This window comes from Cucumis sativus, unplaced genomic scaffold, assembly GCF_000004075.3.
Source record: "Cucumis sativus cultivar 9930 unplaced genomic scaffold, Cucumber_9930_V3 scaffold40, whole genome shotgun sequence".
Lineage (NCBI taxonomy): Eukaryota > Viridiplantae > Streptophyta > Magnoliopsida > Cucurbitales > Cucurbitaceae > Cucumis > Cucumis sativus.
In genome coordinates this window covers 367,836-377,308 of record NW_022279548.1, presented here as the reverse complement: position 1 = coordinate 377,308, position 9,473 = coordinate 367,836, and positions in this window count along the sequence as shown.

The following is a 9,473-nucleotide window of genomic DNA, read 5'->3' as shown; positions in this document are numbered from 1 at the left end:
CTTAGAACGAGGTCGGAGGCCTCGAAAGTTCACGTCTGGCTACTGGGTGGTCCGATTCTCAGCGGTCTCGAAGTTTCTTGCCCACAAAAGCCGAACGGTGATGCCGAGACTCGGTTTCTTGGTTCCGTCGCAAAACGCCGAAAGAAAGGCACAATGGCCTAGAAAGGAACAACCGGACTTAGAACGGGGTCGGAGGCCTCGAAAGTTCACGTCTGGCTACTGGGTGGTCTGATTCTGAGTGGTCTCAAAGTTTCTTGCCCACAAAAGACGAACGGTAATGCCCCAAACTCGGTTTCTTGGTTCCGTCCCAAAACGCCGAAAAAAAGGCACAATAGCCTAGAAAGGAACGACCGAACTGAGAACGGGGTCGGAGGCCTCAAAAGTTCACGTCTGGCTACTGGGTGGTTCGATTCTGAGCGGTCTCGAAGTTTCTTATCCACAAAAGCCGAACGGTGATGCCCTAGACTCGTTTTCTTGGTTCCGTCCCAAAACGCCGAAAGAAAGGCACAATGGCCTAGAAAGGAACTACCGGACTTAGAACGGGGTCGGCGGCCTCGAAAGTTCACGTCTGGCTACTGGGTGGTCCGATTCTGAGTGGTCTCGAAGTTTCTTGCCCACAAAAGCCGAACGGTGATGCGTTAGACTCGGAGGCCTCGAAAGTTCACGTCTGGCTACTGAGTGGTCCGATTCTGACCGGTCTCGAAGTTTCTTGCCCACAAAAACGGAACGGTGATGCCCCAGACTCGGTTTCTTGGTTTCGTCCCAAAACGCCGAAAGAAAGGCACAATGGCCTAGAAAGGATAGACGGGACTTAGAACGGGGTCGGAGGCCTTGAAAGTTCACGCCTGGCTACTGGGTTGTTCGATTCTGAGCGATCTCGAAGTTTCTTGTCCACAAAAGCCGAACGGTGATGCCCTAGACTCGTTTTCTTGGTTCCGTCACAAAACACCGAAAGAAAGGCACAATGGCCTAGAAAGGAACTACCGGACTTAGAACGGGGTCGACGGCCTCGAAAGTTCACGTCTGGCTACTATTAGAGCTTTTGGGGGAAAACATCGCTTTTGGCCTAACCAAAACTAGACCATCTATTTTTAGTGTTTTAAACATAACGTCAAGTTTGATTGAGGGCTTTGAAAAGAGGAGGAATCCTCCTCGATCCACAGTAGGCGCAAAAACAAGGCTTGTTGTCACTTCGAAGGGAGCAGTCAAACTTTAGCATGAGTGTTATTTATATTTTTTGAAAAAGTAATGATAATATTATACAACAACAAGGTGGACCTCACAGCCTAAGGTCAAGACAAAAGAGTGAACAACACTCATAGAACAAGTAGTTAGACAAAACAACCCAAAAGTACCCAAAACAACCCCACATCTCGGGAACAAGAACTAAAACCAAAAGAAACCAACTAGTGTTCCAAACATTAAAAGGAAAAAGAAAGAGAGAAAGACAACAAAGTTAATAAAGAGAAGAGAAACCCCACAGCCTGGGACAAGCAAACGAAAAGAACATTAAACAAGACCGATGAACACCATCCGACAAGAAGCAGCACGCGCTTTAATACCACGACCGAATGAGCTGAATACAACCATAGGCTCCCAATAGCAACTCCATGAAGACGATGATTTTGCTGCTACACAATGAAATAAATTGTAGCACACCAGAGAAGGCCGCCACAGTTTTCTCCTCACACTCTTCCCAATAACCGATTCTATGAGAAGATGACATAAGCAAAAGGATCGTCGACCAAACCTCCCACCCAAATGACAAGAAAAAAACAAATTGATCACGAGACTCATAGTTCCCTCCACAAAGCAAACGCGATAAAGGAATCGACCTATCCACCGACTTAACCTATCTCTAGTACCCAACCTATCCCTGATGGCCAACCAAGCACAAAAGGAGTGCTTAGGAATATTTCCCCCACCCCATAGTAAACCCGACCAACCAACCCTACTACTATGAGGACGAATAGTCTCCCACGCACTGGTGATAAAAAAAGTATCATGACTCCCCGACCCCCAAACCCACCTATCCTCAACACTCGGACTCGGCCTCACTCCCTGAACCCTATCCCAAATGTCCATCAAATCCAAAGAAACAAGCGGCCACCTTCAATCACCATCCCGACCCATGAAATCCACCAGCCTCGCATCCCACCGACTACCTGCATCATAGATCACCCTCTCCCCAAACTGCTGGATAATCGGCCCACCCTGAATCCATGGAACCAACCACACTCTACACTTCCTTCCATTGCCCACCTCCATCTTAACATGATCTTTAAGGATATCCCGCTTACGCAAGATTTCCCTAAAGCACCAAGATCGACTCACCCCAGCATCGATCTCCAAGAGCGATCTCCCTTTAAGGATATAAGATTCCACCCAAGCAACCCATAAACTACCAGATTTAACAAGTAGCAACCATAATATCTTCAACGTGCTTGCTATATTCCAAGAAGATCCATCGCGAATATCAAGACCTCCTTCATCAAAAGGAAGACAAACCTCATCCCAGGCAACTTTAGCACCACCTCTTCCCTCCTCGTTACCTCTCCACAAATAAGCCCTCAAGATCTTATCAACGTCTCTGTGGACTTTCATAGGAAGCATGAACACACTAGCCCAATAAACCTGAAGGCTCCTAAGGACTGAGCGAACAAGCTGAAGTCTACCTGCAAAAGATAACACTCTAGCAGACCAAGACCGAATACGACTGGTAATACGCTGAATAAGGGGATCACAATCAGAGCTCCGCAATCTTCTAGAGAGGAGAGGAAGCCCAAGATAACGAACAGGGAGATGACCAATGGAAAAACCCATGTTAGCAGCAAGCCGAGAGGCTTTCGAACTATTAACCCCCACAAGAAAAATTAAGCTTTTAGCAAGATTAGCAAACAGTCCCGAAAGCTCACCAAACCTCTTAATAGTCTCTTTTATGAAACTCATAGAATGATTATCAGCAGTACAAAAGATCATCAGGTCATCTACAAAAGTAAGATGAGTTAATCTGACCTTCTCACAAAACTAGTGGAATTGAAAATTCTGAGGTAGGCTGTTCAACATGCGAGAAAGCACCTCCATGACCATCACAAATAAGAACGGGGATAAAAGGTCACCTTGTCTAAGTCCTTTCCTCCCATGGAAAAAACCTTCCAACGATCCATTAATCATAATGGAGAACATCAGAGAGGTCACACACGCTCGAACCCAACTCACAAATCTTAAAGGCGTACCTATGGCAATCAGCAGGCCAAAGAGGAAATCCCAATTAACATAATCATAAGCTTTTTGGAGGTCAACCTTCATAGTGCACCGAGGTTTACCTCTGTGCAAATGGTATGCCCCTACAAGCTCCTGACAAAGAAGAATATTGTCAATAATACTCCTCCCAGGGATGAAAGCTGGCTGATTTCCACTAACAAAAGAAGGAAGCCACACACGAAGCCTATCTGCCAATATTCTTGAAATGCACTTATAAATAACGCTGCAACAAGATATAGGGCTGAAATCCTCCAATCGATCAGCACCATTCCTTTTAGGAATAAGTGTAATAGCAGTCGTATTCACCCCTTGAGGGAAGTAATTGGTCTCAAAGAAGTGTAAGACGACATCACAGAAACCCTCTCCAACCACCGTCCAAGCTCCTTTGAAGAAGCCAACTGAATACCCATCAGGGCCTGGAGCCTTTCCACCATCCATGGAGAACAGAACACGTCTCACTTCCTCCCTGCCAATAGGCGACTGGAGGGCCTGACAACACTCCTCAGTCCATCTAAACTGAACAATCTCCTCAATACTAGTAGAGAGCTCTCCATAGCTAATATTCTGAGAACCCAGACTATCTTTGAAATAATTCACTACCACCTGAGTCACCTGATCATGGTTAGTCAACCGATTTCCATCTGGGTCAATAACTGATCTCAAAGCATTGCTGCTCTGCCTTGATCGAACAGATCGATGAAAAAAGGCAGTATTCTGGTCATCTAGCTTCAACCATCTGGTTCGCGACTTCTGACGCATAGCGGCTTCCTCCACTCTAACCGCTTTCCAAAAGTTTACCGTGGCTAAGCTCGCGTGATTACTCGCCTCCTCCGACAGAGAGTTCGTCTCCATCTCTCTTTCAGCTCGGTCCATGGTATCATTGGCAAGACGAACATCCTCACTGATGGTCCGGATATGCCTACCAAAATGTCTGCGAAGAATCGACTTGAGATTTCTTAAGTTCCTCACAATATTCACAATTGGAGAAACTCTAGTATCTTTGGTCCAAGCAGAGGACACAACATCCATAAAGGACGCTTCTTGAACCCAATGGTTAAAGAAACGAAAAGAGACCACTTGTTGGCTTCGCTGATTACTGGGATAGACAAGTATGGGAGAATGATCAGAAATACCCCACGGGAGGACGTTAACCCTCATGTTAGGCCATGTACTAAGCCCCTCATCATTCACTAGGATACGATCAAGTCTCTTCATCAAACCCGACCCATGTATCTTACTAGTCCAAGTAAACCAGTTCCCCTGGACCGCGTGTTCAACAAGGTCCGCCTCTCGAATAGCCATGTCAAACTCCTCCATATCCCCACGTTCGGAGCACCCCGAATGCTTCAGACTGGAGTCTGATGGTGTTAAAATCACCCAAGACCATACCCGGTCCTCTCCAACCAGCAGAGATCTCAGCCATTTGCCTCCATAAAACACGTCTCTCGATGTTACTATTATAGGCATACACACACAGAACCTCTACCTTCTCCCCAGAGATCAAATCTGTTATTACACCAAAAATAAACTGGTCGACAACCTCGTTAGTCGTGAACACAAAACTGTTACGTTTCCACATAATCCACATTCGACCTGCTCCACTATCGCTGTAGTTACTAATGAACCCCCACGAATCACAAATCTTCTAGATATCGAGACAAAGTTCTCCTCTCGAACTCTAGTCTCCAGGATGCAACAGAAACCCACCGTAGACACAGCTAAGAAGTCCTTCACCGCTCTACACTTTATAGGGCTATTAAGGCCCCGCACGTTCCACGTACACCAACTAACCATGAGGTCGTATGGGAGCCGCCTCTCCCATAGGAATTACATCACCTGCAGTACTCAAAAGGACCATAGAAGAGTCATCTACTCGTAAGGGAGGAGGGGAGGCATCCACTATAGATAAAGGCCATTTATCTCCTTTATCCACCTCCATGAGGTTGTTAAAGGAGTTAGTGATACTCACTTCCGCCCTTTTCCCTCTGTCCCAAATAGAGATCATTCCCCTATTTTTCCTGTCAACTGGGGTAAATTCCTCCCAATTTACCTCCACCTTTTCAGGCAGTTTATGGGTAATAATTTCTCCTTCTTCCATGTGTTGGAAGGATTCCAACACAACATCTTCATACTCCCCACAAATTGGAACCACCTCTTTAGTAGGAACAACCTCTTTAACAGGAACCTCTTTACTTGCAGCTTCCTTTTTACTATCTTCATTGCCTCTTTTCTTAGGGCAGGTGTTCTGCGAGTGTCCAAAAGATCGACACAAGTTACATTTTTTCGGTTTCCACTCATAAGTGACAGTTACAATAAATTCCTCTCCTCTAAGGTTGACTGTTACTTCGGCAGGCATAATACTGTCCACATTCAATTCCACACATATACGGGCATAAGAAAGACGATGCCTCTCTTTAGTAGCAAGATCAACTGAAAGAGGTTTTCCTATTGCACTCGCTACCACAGCCAAACAGCATCCGTCCATAGCTCCAACGGAATCCTCCCTAACTTTATCAAAACATGAACTGAATCAAAGACAAAGGATTCAGGAACTATACCTGGAGTCCATTTGCGGAGGAGCATAGGTTTGGATCCACTCTATCGACTTCAGATGTTTGAATTGAAAGCAGATGAGCCCATTCTCCATCAGAGTAATTGTTACCATTTCAATTCTACCCCGAATCTTCTCTATAAGACGATAGATGACTAGATACAGCAATTTTGCATCAATTAATTGGCTGACGAGGGAGTTCTCCCACACTCTAACTCCTTGACTAATAACTTCTTCAAACGGGATCACCACAATTTTCTCTCCCACGGTAGTCAGAGGTGTATAGGTCATAGAGAAACCTCTTGTTGAGCCAAATAAGGAAGCCCATGAATTTTTGCCTGCACCTCCAGAATTATTAGATTTCTGCACCTCATGCCCACGAATCGAAACAGGCCGCCCAATCTTTGGGGCACTTGCAATAGCATCCAGCCCAGGTCCATATCCTTCGGCTGTTGCAATTTGCCCAACATGCTGAACACTTGAAGCACTAGCAGGTAAGCACTCCTTCTGTGAGATCCCAGTTTCGTGTGAGATGGGCGGCCCATCATTCAACGATGGCCATCAACCAGAAATCCATGACCAAAATTCCATTTCGTAAATGTGTCCACACCATTCGCTTCAGCCCCTTTACCGGCTCACTAGGCTTCATCACGTTTTCATTCAAAACAATCGGCCCACACGCCTTTGGGCCAACAATCTTCATGGGACCATCTCCGCTCCATGTCCGACCATTTCTTCCTCACAGAAATTAGGTCAGCCTTTGCAGTCGCCGCCCTTCGGTCGTTCGCCACCATATCATGTACGAGTTAAAGGCTTGACATCACACGTTTCTTCACCTCCTCAATGTCACTAGATAATTTCTTCATCGTTTCATGCTTAGGACATCAACCCAACACCTGTGATGATCTTTTCGGCCCAATCTAGGAACACGAATGAACTAAAAAAGAATTGAAATTCAACCAAGGAGATTCATGCGAGATCCCTTCAGCGAGTGAATTAAATCACGGTCTTCAAACCCAGAACTGATAGCCAATAAATCGATTCGTACCACACGCAATACTTTCAAGATAGTTCAAATCAATTCAGCTTGTAAATCGATTTAAACAATTTCTAGACAGACGTTAATTCTCCCGAATCAAAACGAATATCATTCGTAATGGTTCAATTGATCAATTGTAATCAATTTCGAAATGGATACCAAATGACATTAGTTTTCACATTCAATCTGCCAAAACCGAACGAATTACCTTCGAATTTGATCCCTTGCTGACCGCAGCACTCACCAGCCGTTCGCCTCCTTCACCACCCGAGTGAGAGAACTTGGAAATCCTAGAGAGACGCGTGTGAGGTACACGGCCCGAGATGAAAATTTTTCCTTTTTTACTCTAATTGAGTTTGATTGAGGGCTTTGAAAAGAGGAGGAATTCTCTCTGATCCACAATAGGGGAAAACAAGGCTTGTTGTCACTTCGAATGGAGCAGTTAAACTTAGCATTGAGTTTGATTGAGGGCTTTGAAAAGAGGAGGAATCCTCTCTGATCCACAATAGGGGAAAACGAGGCTTGTTGTCACTTCGAAGGGAGTAATCAAACTTTGAAACTAAGTGTAGAACCATAGAGAGATTACCCCACCGGTTCTAGCAAGGCCTATTACCATATTTCATACCAAAGAAAGAAAAAAGAGGCTTGTAAATGCAAACCATAAAAATGTGAGACAATCAACAACTATAAAAAAAACATATGCAATATGCATTGAAAAAAGCTCATAAAAATTAGAGAGTCAAGTCGATTAAGTCAAGTAGAATGTGTTGAGTTCCCTAACTATTAGTGCTTTTGGGGGAAAATTTCACTTTTGGCCTAACCAAAACTAGACCACCTATTCTTAGCGTTCTAAACATAACATCAAGTTTGATTGAGGGCTTTAAAAAGAGGAGGAATCCTCCCCAAACCATGGAAGGGGGAAAATGAGGGTCGTCACTCTGAAGGGAGCAGTCAAACTTAGCATTGAGTTTGATTGGAGGCTTTGAAAAGAGGAGGAATCTGATAGACCCCCTATATTACATCTGTACAGCGGAAGAGGGACAAAGAAATTAAAAAAAATATATCACGTGCACATGAATAGCATGTGAGGGTTAGTTACCTTATTGTTAGTATAAATAAAAAGTAATCGTGGGCGGGAAAGTTAGGTTTTGTTTGAGAAAGTGAATTTCTATTCTTCCTTGAGAGAGAGGATAACAGGAGTGGGATTTCATAATGTAATTAGGATTTCATTCCTATTCTATCATTAATAATATAGTAGCAATTTCATTCCAAGAGTGGTTTCCATCAAATTGGTATCAGAGCATTGATCTCGGCAAGAAGAATGCAAATGGTTCAGACTCGGATCGAAGAGATGGAGACGTTTGACCTGGAAATACAAGACATTAAGAAAGAGATTAGTAAGATACTGGTGATCGAAAAGACGTTGGCCAAAATATCCAAAAATATGGAGAGGTAGAATCAGATGATGTTACGAATTATGGAATCGACAACAATGCACAATTCATCAACGAAGAATGTGGACGAAGGCGAAGGGTGACCAAGATGGGAGAACGAAACAGGGAAGGAAGGAAAGAAAATAGATGATGAAAGTAATAGGGACTGCAATAAGTTTAAGAAGGTGGAGATGTCGATATTCAATGGAGATGATCCCGATCTTGGCTGTTTTGCGTAGAGAGGTATTTGAACATTCATAAACTTACTGAATTTGAGAAAATGACTGTATCCACTATTAGTTTTGAGGGACTAGCATTGAACTTTTACCGTTCTCAAGAAGAACGAGAGAACTTTGTAGATTGGGTGAATATGAAGGAAAGATTATTGGTGCGATTTCGATCCGTTAGGGAGGAATCGTTGTATGTAAGGTTCTTGCAAATTCAACAAAAGACAACGATAGAGGAATATCAAAATTTATTCGATAAGTGCGTAGCTCCTTTGTCGGACCTATTAGAGAAGGTGGTAAAAGAGACATTTATGTCGGGATTGAAACTGTGGATCTAGGCGGAGATGGATTTATGTGAGTCGAAGGGATTAGCACAAATGATACGAATTGCGCAAAAGGTAGAGAACAAGGAAGATATACGTCAGGAAGCAAATCTTTTTGGATATTCTGGAGAAAAGGTGATAAACTCCCATAATAGCACCAAGGCTAATACCATTGCGAATACAGAAGAAAGTAAAGGAGGAATGAATTGGCCGATGAGAACTATTACTCTACGAGGAACAACAAAAGAGGAAGTACGGAAAGAGGGACAGACGAAGCGCTTATTTGATGCTGAATTTCAATCTAGAAAGAAGGGATTGTGCTTTCGCTGTAATGAGAAATATTCTCATGACCACAAATGCAAGATGAAAGAGCAAAGGGAATTGATTGTTGTGAAGGAAGAAGGCGAGGAGTATGAAATTATTGAAGAAGGAGGAATTGATCAGAAAGAATTGAATGCCCCTGAGATCGTAGAGGAGAGTCAAATGATGGTGGAATTATCCATTAATTATGTGGTGGGATTATCCAACCTAGGGAAAATGAAGGTAAAAGAGATGATACAAGGGAAGGTGGCTATAATACTAATTGATTGTGGAGTCACACGCAATTTCATTTCAGAAAAAAATAGTGAAAGAGTT